Source organism: Pleurodeles waltl, chromosome 11 (genome assembly GCF_031143425.1).
Source record: "Pleurodeles waltl isolate 20211129_DDA chromosome 11, aPleWal1.hap1.20221129, whole genome shotgun sequence".
Classification (NCBI taxonomy): domain Eukaryota; kingdom Metazoa; phylum Chordata; class Amphibia; order Caudata; family Salamandridae; genus Pleurodeles; species Pleurodeles waltl.
Window position 1 is genome coordinate 758975166 of NC_090450.1, and position 22882 is coordinate 758998047.

The window sequence follows — 22882 nt, forward strand, 5'->3', positions numbered from 1 at the left end:
CAGTGGTGTGTTTAGAGACATAAGCTGCCATCCCCATTTCAGCTACAACAAACTGTTTTTTGGACCGGTTCATGGACCCTTCTCAGTTGTTCTTTCTGAAGTGACATCTGTCACATACCCCACAACTAAGGGCCAGATGTAGCAACCCTTTTGCGAGTCGCAAACGGCGAAAATCGCCGTTTGCGACTCGCAAACGTGGGTTTGCAATGCACAAATGCATATTGCGAGTCGTTACCGACTCGCAATATGCATTTGCGACTCGCAAATAGGAAGGGGTGTTCCCTTCCTATTTGCGAGTCGGAGTGGTATGCAACTCCATTTGCGACCGCGTACGCGGTCGCAAATGGAGTCGCAGTTACCATCCACTTGAAGTGGATGGTAACCCACTCGCAAACGGGAAGGGGTCCCCATGGGACCCCTTCCCCTTTGTGAATGGACCCCAAATTATTTTTTCAGGGCAGGGAGTGGTCCAAGGGACCACTCCCTGCCCTCAAAAAACCGAAACAAAAGGTTTCGGATGTTTTTGAAATGCAGCTCGTTTTCCTGTGAGGAAAACGGGCTGCACTTCAAAAAAAAAAAAAAACCTTTATTTAAAAGGCAGGTCGCTAACATGGAGGCCTGCTGACGTCAGCAGGCCTCCATGTTAGCGAGTGCCTATACTCGCAATGGGGTCGCAAACTGCGACCCACCTCATAAATATTTATGAGGTGGATCTTTGCGACCCCATTGCGAGTTGCAGAAGGTGTCTGAGACACCTTTCTCCATGTCAAATTGCGACTTGCAATTTGCGAGTCGCACAGACTCGCAAATTGCAAGTCGCAATTTGATTTTTTCCTACATCTGGCCCTAAGTCTTCTTCTCAAAAACCCTAAACCATTGTTCCTGCTCTATGAGCATTTTTCAAATATCATCAAGGTAAAGTACTAGCAGCGCCATCTGCTAAATAGTTTACAGGTGGCTCAGGCAGGCAAAATCTGGCTTTTTAAAAGTGATTGTTCCTAATTATTTATGAAAGGTCCAACTTCACCATTGAACTGAATTTTCAGGAAACATTACAAATAGAGTTTGAAATATTCAAGTAGCTTATCCCAAACTGGAGATAACACTGTAACTATTTTATTCTGAATTTTAGTTTTACCCATAGGACAGCTGCAGCCCTTTACAGTGATAATATTTTCTGGTTCTAGTCACTGCAGGCACATACCAACAATACATTCTTACATGTACCACTTTTATATGCTAGACACCCTACCTTGTGGAATACAAGACCTACTTGCATGAGGCTTCTTTAAAATATAAAAGTAGAAGTCTTTCTTTTAAGTGGTTTATTTTGACACGTTCACCTGAAAATTTAGGAATTGCATACATCAGGCTACAACGGTAGGGATTGAGCTTTGCTTTCGTTGCCAGCTGTGTGGATGACAAAACGTGCTGTAGTCCAGAGGTGAACTTTCCTATGCAACTGGTGTATTTCCTGCATTATACACTGTGGCCTTAGTAGGAAGTTAAATATGCCAATTAGGAGTTAGCCATTTTTACCATATTTAAGGGATCACAGTGCATACACTGGGCAGTCGAAAGCAATCCGTCCATGTGTAAAGATTACAAACCAGCAGCATCAGTCCAAACATAAAATGGGGTGATCATGCAAAAATGGGTACTTTCTCATTCTTTTCATTGTGTCAAAGTTCAAAGGCTGATATATTTTTTGTGGTTTGCCTTAAGCTTGGTCAAATGTGTGAGGAAGGGCCTCTTTTTGCATGCCTAGCCCCTCACATTTTGTCTGGAAACGGATGTGGTTTCAACCTGTACGTTCGCTGGGCACCTGCTAAACATGTTCCCAAGGCCAGATCTCTTTCCCCAAAACTGTAATATGTATTGGAAGTTCAACCACCATTGTAAGTTCCTAGTAAGCAGTACCCCTAATACCTAGGGCATGGGTACTAAAAAGGGATCCACAGAGCTGCAGCACCCATTGTGCCTTTCTGAGAAGCCCCACACCAGCCTCATGCAGACTGCCATTGGAAGTCTGTGACCAGGTGTATTTAAAAGTCAAAAGTCACCAAGAGTGCCCTGTCCACCAAAACAACACATAGGTAAGTCACCCTTTTGGCAGTCCTTACAGCCCCAAGGTTGGGTGCACTATAATGCATGTGAGGGCATATGTTTGCATGAGCAATTATGCCCCTGCTGTGTCTTTATACAGCCTTAAGACATTGTAAGTGTACAGCCCTGGCATGGCTGCTGACTGTTTTTTACCAACCTGCCACCACCAGACACAAATCTGGATTCCTCGGTGAGAGCCTCTGCGCCCAGGAGCCAGAACACAAAGCCTTTTCTGGATGGCGGTGTTACACCTCCTCCCCAGTCAGGCACCCAGGCCCAGTGATCAACTTCAAAAGCTTTACTGCCTTTGACATCTGACCTCTGACTCTGCTTCTAGAAGCAGATGGCCACCCAACAGTTTTTCCCCCACTTTGAGTGGGAAAACCGATGTGAAAACTTAGAGTAGGAGGATTGGCCCCTATCAGCCTACACCAGGTATGGCAGATGAGGTGACCACTTTATTTTATTTGCTTCCATCTTGGAGGGCAGGAAAATAGCCTGTTAGGGTTGTGATATGACCCCTTCCCAGAGCAAGTGGTCACATAGTGGGTGAAGCCACCCTAAGATAAGTTGCCCATTGACCACTACAAGGTACTCCCCTTAACACCCACTAAGTGCTGTATTTAGTGGTCATCCCTAGACCTGCAGATTCAGATTCGACAGATGCAAGAAGTCGAGTGACCAAGAAGACCCAAGGCTCGAGAACAGAAGTCCTGCTGTAAGAAGAAAAAGCTGCTAAACCCTGATGTTAGAAATGGGGTCTTTGGTTGGCAGTCAGGTTACCCCCTGTCCAAGCAAGGACCCTCACTCTAGAAAGGGTAAAAGAGAATCACCCTCAGCTAACCCCTGCTTACCGCCTTGGTAGCCTGGCACGAGCAGTAGGCTTAACTTCAGAGTGCTAGGTGTAAAGTATTTGTGCCAACACACACAGTAACGTAATGAAAACACTACAAAATGACACAGCAATGGTTTAGAAAAATAGAAAATATTTATCTAAACAAAACGAGACCAAAATGACAAAAATCCACAATACACAAGTCAAGTTATCAATTAAAAGCAAAAAGAGTCTTCATGTAATTTTAAACACAACGCTAACATTCAGTGTGTGTCCAAAAAGGCTTGTGATGCGTCGATTTCACTCACGAGCAAGACTTTGCATTGTTTCTCCTTTAGTCGGGTCGGCGTGTGTCGTTTCTTCTCTACAAAGGAGAGCGATGTGTTGATCTGGGCAACACTCTCGGGTCCGGGCAGGCCTTGCATCGTTTTTACATGCCCAGCGGTGTTTGCGTCAGAAATTCAGCCGCACAGTGATCCAAAATTCACGCAGCGTGGGTTGCGATCTCACGGTCTCTGTCAGCAATGCTGCGCATTGTTTCTCCAGCTGTGGGCGTTGATCTTCGCGTCATGTTACCAGCGACGCATCGATTTTTCAGCCGCAGATTGGAGTGGGATCGATCTTTTCCTTGCACAGTGGTCTGTGCGTGGATTTCTCAGTCCTGGGATGCCAGCTTCTCTTCTGAGGGCCCCAGGAACTGGATGGGCACCACTTGGCAGAGTAGGAGGCCCCAGGTGCTGGCAGAGAGAAGTCTTTGCTGTCTCTGAGACTTCAAACAACAGGCAAGCTCTAAATCAAGCCCTTGGAGAGCTTCATAAGAAGGAAGGCAACACAAAATCCAGTCTTTGTCCTCTAGCACAGGCAGAAGCAGCAACTGCAGGATAGCTCCACAAAGCACAGTCAAAGGCAGGGCAGCGCTTCTTCCTCAGCTCTTCATCTCTCCTCCAGGCAGAGGTTCCTCTTGGTTTCCAGAAGTGTTCTCAAGGCTATGGTTTTGGGTGCCCTTCTTATACCCATTTTCTCCTTTGAAGTAGGCCTACTTCAAAGCAGTCTCTCTTGATTGTGACATCCTGCCTTGCTCAGGCCAGGCCCCAGACACTCACCAGGGGGTTGGAGACTGCATTGTGTGAGGGCAGGCACAGCCCTTTTAGGTGTGAGTGACCACTCCTCCCCTCCCTCCTAGTACAGATGGCTCATCAGGAAATGCAGACTACACCCCAGCTCCCTTTGTGTCACTGTCTAGTAATGGGTGCAACCAGCCCATCTGTCAAACTGACCGAGACAGGTAATCCACAAACAGGCAGAGTCACAGAAATGGTTCAAGCAAGAAAATGCCCACTTTCTAAAAGTGGCATTTTCAAACACACATTCTTAAAATCAACTTTACTAAAAGATGTATTTTTAAATTGTGAGCTCAGAGACCCCAAACTCCACATGTCTATCCACTCCCATATGGAATCTACACTTATTCATACATAAAGGTAGCCCCTATGTTAACCTATGAGAGGGACAGGCCTTGCAACAGTGAAAAACGAATTTTGCAATATTTCACTGTCAGGACATATAGACCATTATTATATGTCCTACCTTAACCATACACTGCACCCTTTCCTTGGGGCTACCTAGGCCCTACCTTAGGGGTGCCTTACATGTAAGAAAAGGGAAGCTTTAGGCCTGGCAAGTGGGTACACTTGCCAAGTCGAATTTACAGTTAACTGCACACACAGACACTTCAGTGGCAGGTCTGAGACATGATTGCAGAGCTACTTAGCTGAGTGGAACAACCAGTGCTGCAGGCCCACTAGTAGCATTAGGTTTACAGGACCTGGGCACCTCTAACGCACTTTACTAGGGACTTACTAGTAAATCACATATGCCAATCATGGATAAACCAGTTACATACACATTTTGTATAGGAGCACTTGCACTTTAGCACTGGTTAACAGCGGTAAAGTGCCCAGAGTAACAAAAACAGCAAAAACAGAGTCCAGCACACATCAACAACCTGGGAAACAGAGGCAAAAAGTTAAGGGAGACCACGCCAAGGATGAAAAGTCTAACACCTGCCTGCTGCAACTAGGACTCGACATTCACCACTGAGAGGTCAAATGGACATCGGATGGACTCTAAGAAACCCAGAGGGCCTCCAAGCTTCTTAAAATTGCCTAACACTTCCCTCCAGAGTGAAGGCATCACTCGCTGAACCCAGCAGGCAAGGACCAATGAAGTCCAGTTCACTTACTGGCTGCTGATCAATAAACCGCCAAATTTCACCTGACGGACTCAGAGGACAAACCCTATCAGTGTGCAGTGTTTGGTTGTACTGCAACCGCCAGTGGCTAAGCTGTACCATAGCCCAGGGTACTGGACCCCTAATGTCGGACCATCAGAGGAAAAGTTTACTCAGAACTCTCCAAGGCCTGGAAGCCATCTCCAGTTGAGGGACTCCAGGGCACCCAAGAACCATCTCACAGAGTGGACCTACTGACCTACAATCTACCCTCAAAGTGCTCAAAGTGACCTGCACCTGGCTCCAAGGACCCTAGGACACACAACCCTTGGCTGACCTATCTGCACTGCACCTGGCATCCCTGGCACCTGCATTGGAAAACCAGCTGTGCGCTAGGGGTCCCTAATCACTTGCAACCTCTACACTCCAAGGGAACCCACCAGACTTAACTTTACGTCCAGCTGTGCAGTGTGTTTCTAAGTGGTCCCCTTCTCCGGTCTGCACCAGCTCCAAGACTTTCAGCCTCTGCTCCTGCTTGAACTGAGAACCACCCGAACTTCTCTGGCTGGCCTTCAGACATCTTGATGACTTCGACCTAAAAAAAGAAGGTGACACTTGTGAGAGCATTACCTGATTTTATATGGCTTTTTAAAGTTTTCACATTGATTTCAATGCTGAGTAATTATGCACATAAAGACTATTTTTGCTAAACTTTGAAAAGTCATAACTTAAAAAGTGCAGATTTTGATGATCTTGGTCTTAAAAATGTTATAACAATCTAAAGTAATTTTGTAAATTGGTCTCAAATATTTTTTTGAGTGTGTGTTCATATTGATAGATACTGAGAATACAACAAATACTTAGCATCGCCAAGATTAGCCTAACTGATTGACCAAGCTACTACTCACAAATAGAGCATTAGGCAGTCTACTTAATACCTCTGAATATCAATGTGGGGTTGCTTGGAGTCTCTGCACAATACACATCATTTTTGTGCACTATACATGAAGTGTTTACTTCAAGGCAATGTACACTTGGCTTCTTAAGTATAAGGTACCCTACATCTGCTATAAATCTAATGTTTGTTGCAACATGCAAGCAACAGCGATTAAGGCAAACTGTTTCTTAACTAATGCAATACTCTGTTGCTTCTTTTGCTGGAACCACATTGTCTTAAGATACTTTACAATGGAAACAGTGATTTTCTGACATTCAGGGTGGTTATATCTATGAAGAAGTTTGAGCGTTTACTACAAAGCAATAGTTCTGCAATTGTTCTTGCAGTCCCTGCAGCTAACCTTTATTTATTATTTTTGCTCGCAGGAGGACTTGATCTCCCTCAAATAAGTATAAATGTTGCCCATTTTGACAGTTATGAACAATAGTACACAATCTCAAACACTGAGGATGTCAAGTATCTATGCAATCCCTTTGTTTATTTAAAGCAAGAGCAAAAGCTTTCAGAACATGAATAATAATGATAATAATAACAATAATACATTCTAGAAGAAAACGAAACAAGATTTCCATATTTTATAAAGTGATTGGGACTCATGTAGTTTGGATTTGTGGCAGAAAAGTCTCATCTTAACGATAATCAATTTAAGTGCTTCTGAAGGGTGAAAGTGTGAACTGTTCCATTTTGATTTGAGTATCGGAGAGCACATTGCCCTCAAAATATCGTCATAAATTCAAAGAAAATGTATTTTCAGCTTTAATCTTTAATTACAATTAAAATTGTAAAACTAATTTGAAACCGGTCAGAATGAAACTGCCTGGGGCACTTTTAGTGGAAAAATATGCAAGACAATACTGGTTTGATTCATGTTGTTAGTCTTCATTTCTCTAAGTCCAGGTGTTCCTCTGCACAGTCCTAACAAAGTGAGTTTAAGTCCAGAATACCAGCTCGCCCAACCTGTTCCAGAACTGATATATTTTTCTCACCATTTACCTATCCCCACGAGAGTTTCCTTTTCCTTCTGACACCAGAAAAGGAGGCATTATGAAAGAGTATACAGCAGCACACGGTCCTCTGATGCTCCTGTGACAGGATATCAAAACTGCAGCAACCTTCTCTCAAGAATAAAGGGTTTCTTCCAAGATTATTTAATCTTTTTACATATTTTGCTAACACAAAATCTTCTGGAGGGTCTTTTCAGGAGGCTTTAATTGTCCTTATACCTAAAGATAACAGGGATCCAAAGTTTTGTAAGAATTATAGACCCATATCTCTAGTGAATTTAGAATATAACATTTTTGCTAAAATTATCGCTATGCAAATGGAATTGATTCTTCCTAAGTTCATTGGTAAGGAACAATCTGGCTTTATTAAGGGACGTCTATTATCAGATAAAACATGCCTATTTTTTAACATATTAAGTAAATCTGTCTCATATAGAGATTCACTTTTTGCAATTGCTCTTGATGCTGAAAAAGCTTTTGATCGTGTTAACTGGTTCTTTATTTTTTCAACGCTTTCTTGGTTTGTCTTTGGAACTAAATTAATAAATCTTATCCTACTACTATATTCCTCTCCTAAAGCTGCTATCTATTTGAATGGTCTTATCTCTCCTTCATTGTCACTTCATAGAGGAGTTTGTCAGGGATGTCCTTTATCACCGCTTCTGTTTGTTCTTGCCTTGGAACCCTTTTTATTGAAACTTAAGACTAATTCAAATGTATATGGGTTCCGGTTTGGAGAGCAACAGATAACATTTTCAGCTTATGCTGATGATATTTTACTTTTTATGTCAAATCCGAAATCTTCACTTCCTTCTTTTCTTTCTGAGGTAGAACATTTGGCTTCTGTTCCAGGGTCTAAATTAAATACAGAAAAATGTGAAATCCTCCCCTTAAATAAATTTTGCCTTCTGGGTGACTTTAAATCTTCTGAATTTCACTGGAACAATGACAAAATTAAATATCTTGGTCTATGGTTTAAATCTTCATTTCGGGATACAATTTCTTGTACCTTCTTGCAACTATTCTCTAGCCTTGAGTCTCTTATATCTAAATGGAACCCTTTATTTCTATCCTGGTGGGGAAGATTACATTCTCTAAAGAGGATGTTACTTCCAATCATTCTCTTCTATTTATCAAATATTCCAATTCATATTCCGAATAATTATTTCAAAAGGTTGAACTCTATTTTAACTAAATTCTTATGGAATGATAAGAGACCCAGAATGTCTCTTAAAAAATTAATGAGACCTAAAATTCACAGAGGAGTTCATTTTCCGAATCTTCACTCTTATCATATGGCTTTTTCTCTTACACAGGCGTCCTGTTTATTGATCGAAGATGTTTCCACTTTTTTGCCTTTATGGGTTGAGGTTGAAAAAACCTTTGTTGTTCCTTTTAAGTTTCCAGAAGTATTAACTCTGTCAAAAAAGCCTTCATTTATTTCCCTTCCGATTTTGAAAAATTCATGCAGAATTTTGCAACCTATTTTTACTTCATATGATGAAGGCAGACTGCAATTTTTGAATTCGTCAATCTGGTACAACAAACTCATCAAGTTAAATAATAAAACCATTTACTGGAAATCGTGGCATTTGAAGGGGTTGTAATGGGTCCACCAACTTTTTGACAATGATTCCCCTCTTTCTTTTGAGCAAGCACGTTTTCTTTTTTCACTTCCATTCTCTTTTAATAAGAAATATGATGCCCTAATACATGCTATAAATACTTCTTATCAATCTTTCTCACTTTAGCAAGCACCATTGGTTTGTTCTTCTCCAATTAAGAACTTGTTGCTGCACTCTGCCTCAGCTTCTCATATTTACCAAACAGTTACAACTCTTCCTGCAGATAGACCTAAATCAACAATAGAAATACAATGGGAGAAAGATTTGGCTATTTCACTTTCTCCCTCATTATGGAATAATGTGTGGATTAAAATACGCAAGACCTCAAGAGCAGCTAATGCAATTCAAACTTTATTTTTTATTTATAATAGACTGGTAATTACACCTTCATCTTTACATAAAATTAATTTAAACCTTTCTCCCGCATGCTGGTCTTGTTGTGTACCAGTTTCAGATCTTAGACACATGCTCTTTGGGTGCCCATACACTTTTCAATTTTGAATTAAGGTTTGGAATCATATTAATATAATTTTTAAAACTCAAATCTCCTTAACTTTTGCAAATATATTTTTAGGCAGCTTTGCCTTCGACTGGTCACGTTTTTAAAAAACCTCTATTGTAATTTTGGATCTATTGTTGGCTGTTGCTTTTCAACAAATTACAACATCTTGGAAAGACTCCTCTCAATTATCCGTTCAGCCTGCGTGGTATGGTATATGTTATAACCATCGGTTGGATAGAGCTTATGTTTACCCTTTGTCCCTGGGTATTAAAAGAGACATGTTATGGTTGCCTATTATGAATTACCTTAACTCTTTGCCTGTGAGAGAACAGGGCTGATTGCAGAGGCCCCCTTACTTTTTGCCCCCATTTTCACTTTTTGCTGGTGTTTTCCTGTCTCTGATGGTGCCCTGGGTGCTGCTTACTAGTCCCAGGGCCCGTGCTCTGTGTAAAATCAGTATGCAAATTAGGCTAATTATAATTGGCTAAGTCAACCTACCTATAAGTCCCTAGTATATGGTAGGGCATGTAGGTTTAGGGACCCCAACATAGGTAGTGCACCCATAGGTGCACTGCTGAGGTGCCCAGTGTCATTTTAAAAGCAGGCCTACCTTGCTGGCTGCTTTTAAATTAAAGTTACATGCAAATTCGACTTTGGAATTAAAAGTAGTTCCAAAGTCTTAAACTACCTTAGTTTTACATATAAGTCACCTCTAAGCTGTGCCCTATGTGCCCCTAGGGCTGGGTGCCATGTAACTATAAGCAGGGACCTTATACAAATAGTTTTATAAGCCCTGGTGAGGTAAAACAGGCAAATTATTTTTTCCCTCATTGTAGTGAATGGCCTCCATAGGCTAGAATTGGGAGACTTTATTTTAATTTTAAAAGTCCCCTTACGTAACATGTACCAGAAGTTTGGTATCAAATTGATTGTTATAATAAATCCCACAACTTCCAGTTGTTGGATTTAATATAACTTGTTCAGGTAAAGAGTTTTAAACTTTAACTGAAGAGTTGCCAACTTCAGCCCTGCAGTGTTTTTGCTGCTGTGCTCTGATTGGCCAGCCTCTGGCAGCCTGGCCAGACTGCCTTGATGAGGTGTGAAGTGGCCTGGCTCCACATTAAGAGATGTTCCTGGGGAGGAGATCTCCCCTCAGCAGATGGTGAAGCAGGAAGAGGGAGGGCTGCCAAACTGGTCTTCAAAGGCAGGGAAGGACATTTGCAGCAACCCAGCAACACCCTCACATCCTGCAAACCCAGACAATTAGGTGCCCCCTTGATTAGATTAGGAGAGAGCAGGAGAGGGGTGTGTATAGGATTTTTAGCCACACCAGTGGGTGGGCTCAGACAGATGTAACCTCCAAAAATCACTTTCAGCCATGATGGATTTTTGAGGAATGTTGCTCCCTGGGATTGATTTTTGCCACACTTCCCAGGAAGTGGTCATCACAGGGAGAAGGACCCTGCACCTGATTGGAGAACCAAGACCACCCTGTTTTTCACCCAGGAGCAGGGATAACACTGGCAGACCTGCACCCACACCTCAGATCCCTATCAGATTCCAACAAGGAAGAACTACAGGAGAAGAAGGACTGCCCTGCTAGACCCCTGACCTGCACCTGGACACTGCACTCTGGAGGACTGCACCAGCTGCACACTTGGGCTTCACCACTAAAAGGACTTTACCTATCTTCTACTGCTTCAAGAAGGGACTCCCGGTTTGCTACAGGTACAAAGGAGCTGCCCAGAGTTCCCTGCATCAAGTCCTGCAAGCAGAGCCCAGCTGACCATCATCCAGTGGCCATTTGAGGATTCTAACCAGGTGCAATCTGGGAATTGTAGTCCCAACTCCCAAGGAGCAACTCAGAGCTTCTGGAACCTTGGATCAAGTTGTGGACACTACAAGGACACAAAAAGGACCTCTGAAAGAAGATCCAGAAGTTTGGAGACGTTTGAAGCAACTCCATAAGTTGAAGAGGTGCATTGTGGGAGTTGTAGTCCCAGAACCCAAGAGGCACACCAGAGCCTCTGAACCCTTGGCTGGTGCTGTGGACTACTCTCCTGAATCAAACACTTCTGAAAATAAGTCTGACAGTGTTACCTCGTGGTTGGCCTGAACTCTGGAATTTGTTCCTTTCCAGTGTGATCATTTTTTTTTAACCCTTTGAGCGCTAGTTGCTTCTATGCGCTAGAAAGCATTAATTCTTTAAAAATTCATATCTCTGGTTCCCCTTATCCGATTTTAATCGTTTTTGTGTCATTTTAAAGCAAACAATATTTCCTATTTTTATAAATTGATTTTGGATTTTTAAACGGTTTCCTGTGTTTTATTTAATTACTGTTCTGTGATATTTGAATGCTTTTCACTCTGTCTCCTAAGTTAAGTCTTGTCACTCGTTGCCAAGCTACCAAGGATTGAGCTGGGTTTAATTTACTGAGACCTAACTGGACCTAATTGGAGGTTAGTGGCCTATTGCTAAGTGTAGGTACTTATCTGCCCTTACCAATAACCCATTTTCCAGCATTGCCTTACTCTGCATACAATCATTTTCCTGGAAATAAAGAGGTTTCTAAACCACAATGAACTGTTTCTCCTTTTTTTTTGTTGTACTTAACCTACTGTTCATAACTTTTTCTTTCGATATATTTAAATATATGCATGTACATTTTCTGATTTAAAGTATTAATATATGTATTATGCGTCTTATGATGCACCTTTTAGGAAATTGAACTGTTACTGTTTTCTTTTCTCTCTTGTTATCAAATGTATTTATATCTTTTGAATATTGTATGAATCTTCAATAAACTTTCTATTTTCAAACTTAAAAAAAAAAAGAATAAACGGTTTCAAGACAGGGCTGTCAGGGCTGGCCAGCAAGAGGGTAAATGCCATGCTCTGTCCTACACCAAATCAAAGGCAAGTGAAAGTCTGGTGAGAGGTCACTTCTCGGATCTATGTTTTTGACAGCTAAGTCGCAATGTAGCAGCACATACAATTATTTACCTTCCTTGGCTGGAGACCATGGCCCTCATTCTGACCCTGGCGGTCTTTGACCGCCAGGGCGGAGGACCGCGGGAGCACCGCCGACAAGCCGGCGGTGCTTCATTGGGGATTCCGACCGCGGCGGTAAAGCCGCGGTCGGACCGGCACCACTGGCGGGGTCCCGCCAGTGTACCGCGGCCCCATTGAATCCTCCGCGGCGGCGCAGCTTGCTGCACCGCCGCGGGGATTCTGACCCCCCCTACCGCCATCCAGATCCCGGCGGTCGGACCGCCGAGATCCGGATGGCGGTAGGGGGGGTCGCGGGGCCCCTGGGGGCCCCTGCAGTGCCCATGCCACTGGCATGGGCATTGCAGGGGCCCCCGTAAGAGGGCCCCTAAATGTATTTCACTGTCTGCTGCGCAGACAGTGAAATACGCGACGGTGCAACTGCACCCGTCGCACAGCTTCCACTCCGCCGGCTCGATTCCGAGCCGGCTTCATTGTGGAAGCCTCTTTCCCGCTGGGCTGGCTGGCGGTCTGAACGAGACCGCCCGCCAGCCCAGCGGGAAAGTCAGAATTACCGCCGCGGTCTTTCGACCGCGGAACGGTAACCTGACGGCGGGACTTTGGCGGGCGGCCTCCGCCGCCCGCCAAGGTCAGAATGAGGGCCCATGTCTTTGTATCCCTGAGAAAAATGTACACAGTATCAAACATTAGTTCCATCATTGTAAGCAGAGTTCACTGCCTGGGCCGTATCCTGCTGAAACATAAAAGGCCGGCACCTTTTCGATTACATTTGTGCTACAGGCAAGAAATGAGAGAAACGCTTTTGGAAGATCCATACAAATATGAGGTATTTAAGCATGCATGAAACTGTAAACATCAATGTTGCAACATAATCAGTCTTTTTTACTTAAGGGATTGTGGGAGAATCTTCTGTTTAGCAACATTTGCAGTAAAGCAAACCTTACTCCAGGTAGAATTACAATTGAATAATTTGCTTGAAAATTTGAAGTATGTCTGTTGTTTGAATTTAAATTCAGTGTTTTCTGTTTTACACTTTTGCGGTCACCTTTGCGCTTGTTATGTCTATTCAGTCAGCTAAAACTGCACATAAAAATGAGATGCTGAATAGCAATCCGGATTTCTTTTCAAACCATAATTCAGTTTTTTGTCATAGAAGTCTTGGAATATTGAATGAGAAATGTCACTGAGGCGGAAACTGCAGTCCCGCAAGTAATCCTTTGGGATACCTTCCTACATAAAGGTCCATTCATAATGAAGACATCGATAGAGATTTTGAATAGCATTGGCAGCATTCTAGGTAAATCACGGATCCCAGTCGCGAAAAAAACGAAATGTGCACCCAAAGCATGCTTATAAGGTGTATGTAAATATCCACACTTTCAGGTATATTCTCGGTACACATTTTACAATTTAATACTTGCCCACAAAATGTCTGGATTGACATTTTGCAATTTACACCTAGGAACGATGGCAAGTATTTGGTATTGCTATGCTACCTACCATTTCAAACTGTAGAACTCGTAATATGGTTGTAATATATAATTTAGTAAGTACCATATACTGCATGATTGGGCGCAGTATAACCTCCATAAGCACTGGATCAAATCAGAATGAAGCCCTCTGTTTCAATATCCATCTGAAGCCCAATACTGCCTTTCATCTGCAAAGGAAATGTCCACAACGCAATAACTTAGGTTCAGAGCAGATCATTAACTAAGCAGGAAGTTGTCTACTAAGTTATAGTGGCTCCTTTAATATACAGAGATTACATTTAGGCCGACAGTCATCTCTAAATTTGGTGGATGGCAGTCCGGTTGGGGCAGAGATAATGTTCTGCTCCCCCTGACAGATAGTATTCCACCCACCAATCTTAAATCAGTCCCTTTTTTAAACCAGAACTTAGACTGTGTCTATATTCCAAATCTGGTTTCAGAGGCACTGACCAAGAGGCACAAAGAGTTGTCAAAGTATAACTTAAATATACACGTGAAAATAATTTCAAACTCTGCATACAAAAGAGTAACATGCTCAACAGATGCTACTCAGGGTTACTGAATGCCTACAAAACATACAAATCTTTTCATATTTGTAAGGGTAAACAACAGAGAGAGAAGCTTAACTTCTCATGGGTGAGGTATAGAGATGATTAGGGAAATATTGGGTAAAAAGGTGAACACCCAGAAAGACATACTTTGTGGTTATTGACACATACATATGTATTGCCTTTTTTATACTGTGTCATCGTTTCTGAAGTTGTTACACGTGCAAAGCGTATGCCAGAAGATTCCATGAGTATAGCTTATGCAATAAGAGTGATGAATGCTTGATCATGCAGTAATGGATGGATATATGTCTTCATCAAGTTGGCAGCCGGAGCTCAGAGTCTGAGGACAGAAACTGTTACAAGAGTAGGCACACACTCACAAAAACATACAAATCTCACGAGTAGTAAAATAATGCAGGATTTGATAGCAACCATGCCAGTACCAACAGTGCTTAAACCACCCCTACGTGCCCACCTCTCCCTTTGCAATATGCACCATTTACTCGAAGTCCGAAATCCTCGGTATCTCCTGACTCTTTCGCTCCATGCGTGCATAATGAAGAATACAAAATCAAGACCAAATGGTAGAGAAGTTCGGAAAAAGTGTGCCTCAAGTGGAACTAAGCAAATCAAAGTAAAAACGGGATGAGCACAAATGTTCATAACTAGAGCAAATGGTAGCAGGAGTGCAATAATAGTCTACAGGTTTCCCACTATTCACAACAAAGAACTCACAGCATTTCACACAGCATTTATTTGAAGATCAAAAGGCAACCGATATACGGAGGACACATAGCTATGACTTTCAAAAATGGACATAAACTGAATCTTGACAAGATTTAGCGACAATCTTAAGTCAAAATGTCCCAAGATTAAAAAAAGTGTAACTAGAAGGCTTGCAAAACGACACTGTAGAACTAGGAGATTTTCCATGTACACAATAGAGGTGGAAATGTAATGTAAAGTAGTACATGATAGTAAACTCAGGGCCAGATTTATCATAGTTTCACATAAGGCAACAGTACAAGACACCTTGCACTGTGTGAAATAGAGAGTATAGTAATGCGCCATATTTAACATTAATGGTGCCTTCCTGTCCTCTCCTTGCGCTCGCTCACAATATGCTGCCTTATGTCAATGCACGCACCCTTGCACTGGGGTGAAAGGGTCCCTGTATTGTAGGCACAAATGTTTTTTTGAAGAAAGGGGCATCTTCCAGCACAAAAATAGTCCTTAATGGCATTTTCCTCTTTCTAAGTGTGCTACGTTTTGCTGTACAATTAGAAAGATGAAACAATGAGGAGAAATAAAGATATTCTCCTTCTTTTACCTCCCCTAGGAAGGCGTAGAATTTTGCCACATTCACGGGTTTACTTGTCTTGGTAAATTTGGAAATGGACCAAAATCCATATGTGGATGCGTGGGAGCACCCACACCCACCCATTAAATGCCTTCCCAGGCTAAACTAGCCCACAGTCCTTTCGTTGTAAGTGCTGCCTAAAAAGTAGGAAGGAGGATGAGAATCCCAGAGTTGAAATGGAAAACTATCTCCATTGGAAATGGTCCTTTCTGCAGGGTTATCGTTAAACATTTTGCCTTTCTCCTCCTATTTTTCTGACCCTCTTTTTGTTGACGTTAGGACTCTGGGCATTTTACCACTGCTACTCAATGCTAAAGTGCATGTGATCTGTCCCCTAATATATGGGATAATTGGATTACACCTATTTGGCTTATTTAATTTACCTGTAAGTCCCTTGTAAAGTAGTGTACCATATACCCAGGGACTGTAAATTAAATGCTACTAATGGGCTTGCAGCAATGATTGTGCCACCCATAGAGGTAGCCTTTCAAAATTGTATCAGGCCTGCCACTGCAGTGTCTGCATGCACAGTTTACTGCCACAATGACTTGGCGAGTCAAACTACTTGCCAAGGAATACACTTCTTTTTTACTGAACCTAGGTCACAATGTAAAAAGTAGGACATATATTATTATGTGTTGCATGTACTAGTGGTGACAAAAAATCTTTTTTCTTTTTCACTACTGTGAGTACCGTTCCTATCATAGGTTTGCATTGGGAATTCTCTTATACAAGTCTAAAGGGTAATTTCTGATCTGTGAGGAGTAGTGTGGGCATGTTGGTATGTTTGGAATGTTAGTGAGAAATCATGCTTACTGGTGTAGTGACTTTACATTATCATTTTAAAAATACCACTTTCAGAAAGTGGGCATTTCTCTGTGCTTATAACTCTGATGCTTTGCAGCATGACATCAATCCATGTCTTGGGCAGACTGACAGTTTCACTTTTTGTATATTCTTGAAACAGCCATCCATATGAGAGAATTAGGTGTGGCAGGGTTACATTTGCATTCATCTACATACTGATAGTCTTCCTGGGTTGGGAGAAAGGGAGGATCATTCAGACTATACACTTGAATTGCCCTCAGAAAAGGGGCACATTTAGCCCCTACTGATATCTAGAGACAGAGGTGGTCATTCCAACCCTGGCGGTCCATGACCGCCGGGTTGGAGGACTGCGGGAGCACCGCCGACAGGCCGGCGGTGCTCCAATGGGCATTCCGACCGCGGCGGTAAAGCCGCGGTCGGACCGGCAACACTGGCGGGCTCCCGCCAGTGTACCACCGCCCATTGGAATCCTCCAAGGCGGCGCAGCTAGCTGCGCCGCCGAGGGGATTCCGACCCCCCCTACTGCCATCCAGTTCCCGGCGGTTCTCCCGCCGGGAACCGGATGGCGGTAGGGGGGGTCGCGGGGCCCCTGGGGGCCCCTGCAGTGCCCATGCCACTGGCATGGGCACTGCAGGGGCCCCCGTAAGAGGGCCCCTAAATGTATTTCACTGTCTGCTGCGCAGACAGTGAAATACGCGACGGGTGCAACTGCACCCGTCGCACAGCTTCCACTCCGCCAGCTCGATTCCGAGCCGGCTTCATCGTGGAAGCCTCTTTCCCGCTGGGCTGGCGGGCGGCCTGAAGGCGGCCGCCCGCCAGCCCAGCGGGAAAGTCAGAATTACCGCCGCGGTCTTTCGACCGCGGAACGGTAACCTGACGGCGGGACTTTGGCGGGCGGCCTCCGCCGCCCGCCAAGGTCCGAATGAGGGCCAGAGTATTGAAAAGATGGGAAATTTTTGGAACTGGCCAGATCTGGCTGGAACCTACTCCCACCTTCTAGAAGCTGTGCACCTGGAGTATACGTACAGGGACTCTTTCCCCATGACTTTTAGGGCACTTTTGGGACAAAGGCACCCTGTCAGGAAGAGGGACCGTTGAGCACTCTGCACTACATTGCTGTGTTGGCCTACTGCTGCTGTGTGCTGGACTGTAGGAGGGACTGCCACTTTGCTGCTGCTCTATTTTGTTAGCCTGCTGAACAGTGCCCCTGGCAATCCAGGGACTGCCAGGAAGGACAGCCACTTTAGTTCCTTTCTTGTGTGGGCTGGCCTGCTTGCTCCTCTTGTGTCCCCCCTTCTTGATGGGCCTCCAAGGAGCCAACATTGAGGGAGTGCTTTTTTCCCACTCCTGTCCACTCCCAAAGAATAGGGCACAGGGGTGCTTTTACAGACTTAGGGGGTCATTCCTAGATTGCCCGCCAAGCGGGAACCACCAGAAGACCGTACCGCGGTCAAAAGACCGCCGCGGTCATTCTGAGTTTCCCGCTGGGCTGGCGGGCAACCTCCAGAAGGCCGCCCGCCCACCCAGCGGGAAAACCCCTTCCACGAGGATGCCGGCTCCGAATGGAGCCGGCGGAGTCGAAGGGGTGCAACGGGTGCAGTTGCACCCGTCGCGATTTTCAGTGTCTGCCACGCAGACACTGAAAATCTATGTGGGGCCCTGTTAGGGGGCCCCTACAGTGCCCATGCCAGTGGCATGGGCACTGCAGGGGCCCACAGGGGCCCCACGACACCCGTTCCCGCCAGCCAGGTTCTGGCGGTGAAAACCGCCAGAACCAGGCTGGCGGGAAGGGGGTCGGAATCCCCAAGGCGGCGCTGCTTGCAGCGCCGCCATGGAGGATTCCCTGGGGCAGCGGGAAGCCGGCGGGAAACCGCCGGCTTCTCTTTTCTGACCGCGGCTTTACCGCCGCGGTCAGAATGCCCCCGGAAGCACCACCAGGCTGTTGGCGGTGCTTCCTCCGTTACCTACCCTGGCGGTCACAGACCGCCAGGGTAGGAATGACCCCCTTATTCCTTCAGTTTCCCCCTAAGTGCATGTTGAGCAATGTGACTCCTCCCAGCATGCAAGAAGTGCTGATAAGTGCTCCTGCAAACTTCCCTGTGCCCATGTTGCCCTATGAAAAGGAGCTAGCACATTCCTGTGCTGAGAGCAGCCAGAGTCACAGTAGCAGGCTGCTACCAGTCACCCCCACCATAAAGGTCACTGGGACAACTTTGCACCCGACTCTGAAAGAGGGAAGGACCCCGCTCAGGAGCTGATGGATGAGGCTCTCTTCAGCAGCGGCCTGTGCTTACCACAAACAGAAGGAAGACCCAGTGCCCCAGACCCATGTAATTTCCTTGCAGACTGCCTTGCTTCTGCTCAGTGCACTGGGGACAAAGATAGGCTGCACAGGAGCTTTTGGGCTGTCACAGTTGTGCCGTGGCCAGCTCCCCTTGTTGGCATGCCTTAAAGCAGTTTGATCGATCCCAGAGGGTTCCAAACATGCTGCAACATGGGTCTGGGCAGTTCTGGGCAGCCATCTCTACCAACTACTGCCCCACATGCCAGCAGGCTTTTGGTAATCTGTGTGGGGGGATCCAGTGAGGCTCCTCCATAAGTACGTAATGTGCACTCCCACTTGAGCACATACCTTGGGGGCACTAAGTAAATTCTATGCATTCAGGGTGAGTCCTTAATGGACTCACCCTGCTTCTTGGATCGAAGGACTTTCCAAAATTACCTGTTGATGTGTAATAGACAAGCAGGTATCTTTGTACCAACACTTGGAAATGATTGTTACCGTATAGAACTTAATAGGAGCACAGGTGCACTGTGCCCTATGGTTTTCTGGAGAATCATGTGTTTTGGAACAGTATGTGAATGTGATGGCTCATGTGTCTTACTTCTATAATCTGGCGTGCACTGTTTATTACATTATGGGCCCTAAGTGATCACTAATCTAGGTTGTGTTTGTTGTGCAATGCTCAGAGCCATGAGTACCATCTCCTGTATATATGTCAAATGCACCGTATCTTTCATTCATGTCACTTGACTTCACTCAGATTCAAAGATAAGGAAAACTATTTCAATCCCTACCTAACCTGCAAAGTAATTATGATTTATGACCCTTTTAGTCTAATGGTACATTGGTGATTCACATGGGTTGTACTAACACATTCCTGGTGTGCTTTGTGCCTTGATGTTGCAATGTATGATATTTGGATCCCTAGTAAGGAATACTGAGTAAGAATCTGCATATTATGCACAATGTTTACAAATATTGTTGTTTGGTCTATAATGTGTGCACAATATACTATATTTTCATATAATTCTGTGTGGAGCCTCTTTTGTGGTGGATTTATTTTGTCACTGGTGTGGGTGTTGATCAAGCGCTTTACACATGACCTCTGGGGATAAGCCTGACTGCTCTTCTCTGTGCCAAGCTACAGGGGTGAGCCCAGGTTATCTTTGGTGTGTAACTTACTTGTCCTGGCTGGAGTGGTGGGTTCTGCCTGGTTTAGGTGCAAACCCTAGCCAACTATAAACTCCATTTCTAACAATCTCAATGTGCAGAAACCAAAAACAAAAAAGAGGATTAAATGAAATATCTCAAACACCAAGAGCCTCTGGCTGATCACCAAAATCAAATGTGCTTTCAAAATGTATGTGAATGATATATGGTTATGAATATAGCAAACTCAGAAAGACGTGGGTTGTACAGGCATTTTACAGGCCTTTGTGATGTAATTTATACAAATAACATATCAAATATGTATGTTTATCCCTTCTCATTTGCAAAATGTATAATTTTCTATGAATAAGCCTTGTATTCTTATTTTAATCCTGAAAACTTTCAGTATTACTTATCTGCAAAGGGCCCTGCACAACTTGACAGAGCAGCAGTTACCTAAAAATGTCTAGGATACTGTTGTGGGGACTCCTTAAACATTGTACACTTTAGGTGCCTTTCATAAGGACTAAGGGGGTTATTCTAACTTTGGAGGAGGTGTTAATCCGTCCCAAAAGTGACGGAAAAGTGACGGATTTACTACCAGCCGTATTACGAGTCCATTATATCCTATGGAACTCGTAATACGGCTGGTGGTATATCCGTCACTTTACCGTCACTTTTGGGACGGATTAACACTCCTCCAAAGTTAGAATAACCCCCTAAATATCCTCTCAAGACCAGACGTAGGAGGAATTAACTGAGCAAGGTCAACGATTCTGCTCCGAATAACGTCTTGGTCGATGCTGGTAGAGTGCAGGTTTGAAGATCTGGATACAGAAACCCTGTGCTACCTTGCTCCTGATGTAATCATTTTTTACAGTCCTGACTTCTTTCCTGCTCAAGAAGCCAATAGCAAGTCTCCTTATAGGAGCATCACTGTGATGTAACTTTGTTGCTCCCCAAGTGCTTGACTATGCTTTAATAGGGGTTTTACCCAAAGGGGACATACTTTTATCATCTGTGGCCATCACCCTATATCCTAATGACTTGCTGTTTCTAGTAACGTATTGTCAAATGTGCAGTCAAGACCTTTTTACTTTGGATCCAAGTTTCAGGGGCAGATGGGTGTCCTTCATGACAGTTCTATGCAGTATGTCAGTATGTAGCCGGGATCCCTCACTCACTTGCCCCAAGTCTGAAAGGTACAGTTGTAGAGTGATTGTGGAGGAGATGAGGTATGTCTATCTGCAGGCCACCCTATTTGTGTCAATCAACAAGAAGGTGAATTGGAACTTTAGAAAGTGTTATGATTTCTATGAGCTGTCTTCACTGTCCCCTGAAAGACTGTTCATTCATATTCACTCTTCCTGAGTAGGTCATTGTATATTAGTGTCTGTGTGTTAGGTCAAAAGCAACAAACTCATGAATTTGATTAACTTCATCAATTTTTTCAATGTTGCATACGCCCTAAGGCTGGGTTGGCATTACATATAGTGTCAGTAACTGTGAAGGTAAGCTGGCCATGTGAGACAGAATATAAGTTCTCCTATCTCAAGCAGAGAAGCTCTGTATTCAATTGCAGACCAAAACTGAGCCAGAGTTTGGATTTGTTTGCAGTAGCCCTTTCAAAGTCAGGGAATGACTCCAGGACTGCAGATGTTGCTTGCTGTTTCCTTATATCTGATGTACACTGATCTCTGTTAGGAGAATTAGCCCAAGTTCTCCATAATAGCTTCTAAGGCTCAGCTGCATCAACCCCTGCACTAATCACTCTTTTCCTGGTTATGTTATGTGTATTTGTACAGCACACTATCACCCAGTAGGGTATTTTGGCACTGAGCAGGTCTTTGTGCCTAGCCCTGCCTATGATAAGTTAGTTAACTGAAAAGAGACTTCACCGTCTTGCGGAATTCAAAAGAAGTGAAGACTCCGATGTGTTGTGGGATACCATTCCATGCTTTAGGAGTTAAATAAGAGAGCACCTGTCGTCCCAAATAGGTTATGTGTATGCTTGAGATCTGTGAGAGCAGGAGTCCTGTGAGGCAGAGGTTTCTGGGTGGTTGGTAGAAGGAGATGCAACTGTTCTGGTAGGTGTAGGTGGGGCCTATGTCATGTAGTGCCTTTAATGTGGGTGTGTGTGAGAAGTGTGAAATTATCATTTTTGTGTATTCACGAGCCAGTGGAGCTCCCTGAGGTGTGGTGTGATGTGAATTCTATATAGGAGGTTGAGGATGAGTCTGGTTGCCAATTTCTGGTTGTCTGCTTGTAGTCTTCTGGTTTTCTAGTGAGTTGCTTGGTAATCCCAGAGTAGAGGGTGTTTCTGTAGTCCAACATGCTTGTGGCTAGGGTGTGAGTAACAGTTTTTCCTGTGTCACTTGGGAGGCATTTGAAGATCTCCTTCAGCATCCTCAAGGTGTGAAAGTAGGATGTAGTGATGGCCTTGACTTTTGTGGTCATGTTCAGTTTGCTGTCAATGATTTTTCGGAGGTACCTATGATGGGTACTTGGTGTAGATGTGGGTGAGTTTGGATATCCCTCAGTTGAAGTCCCAATGTGAGAAGTTCTTGTTGAATATCACTACTTCTGTCTTGTCAGTGTGGCGCTTGAGACAGTTTGCCTTCATTCAGTAAGCATGATGCAGGCGGTGATTTGTTTTTATGTGTTGTAGGTCTTATCTGAGAGGGAGAAGATGAGTTGAGTGTTGTCAGCATATGAGAGGATGTTGAATTATGTTGACCAGAGGGATTGTGTATTAATTTAACAGGGGGGAACTACGCAATGTACCTTGAGGCACTCCACAGATGAATTTGCAGACTTCTGAGGAGTAAGGTGCAAGGCTAGAAACTTGTGTTCTAGCTGTTAAGAAGAAGCAGATCCAGTGGAGAGCCAGGATGTCGGCACATACGTTGAGGTTCTTGATGGCTTTCAGTAAGTTGTTGGTAAGCATA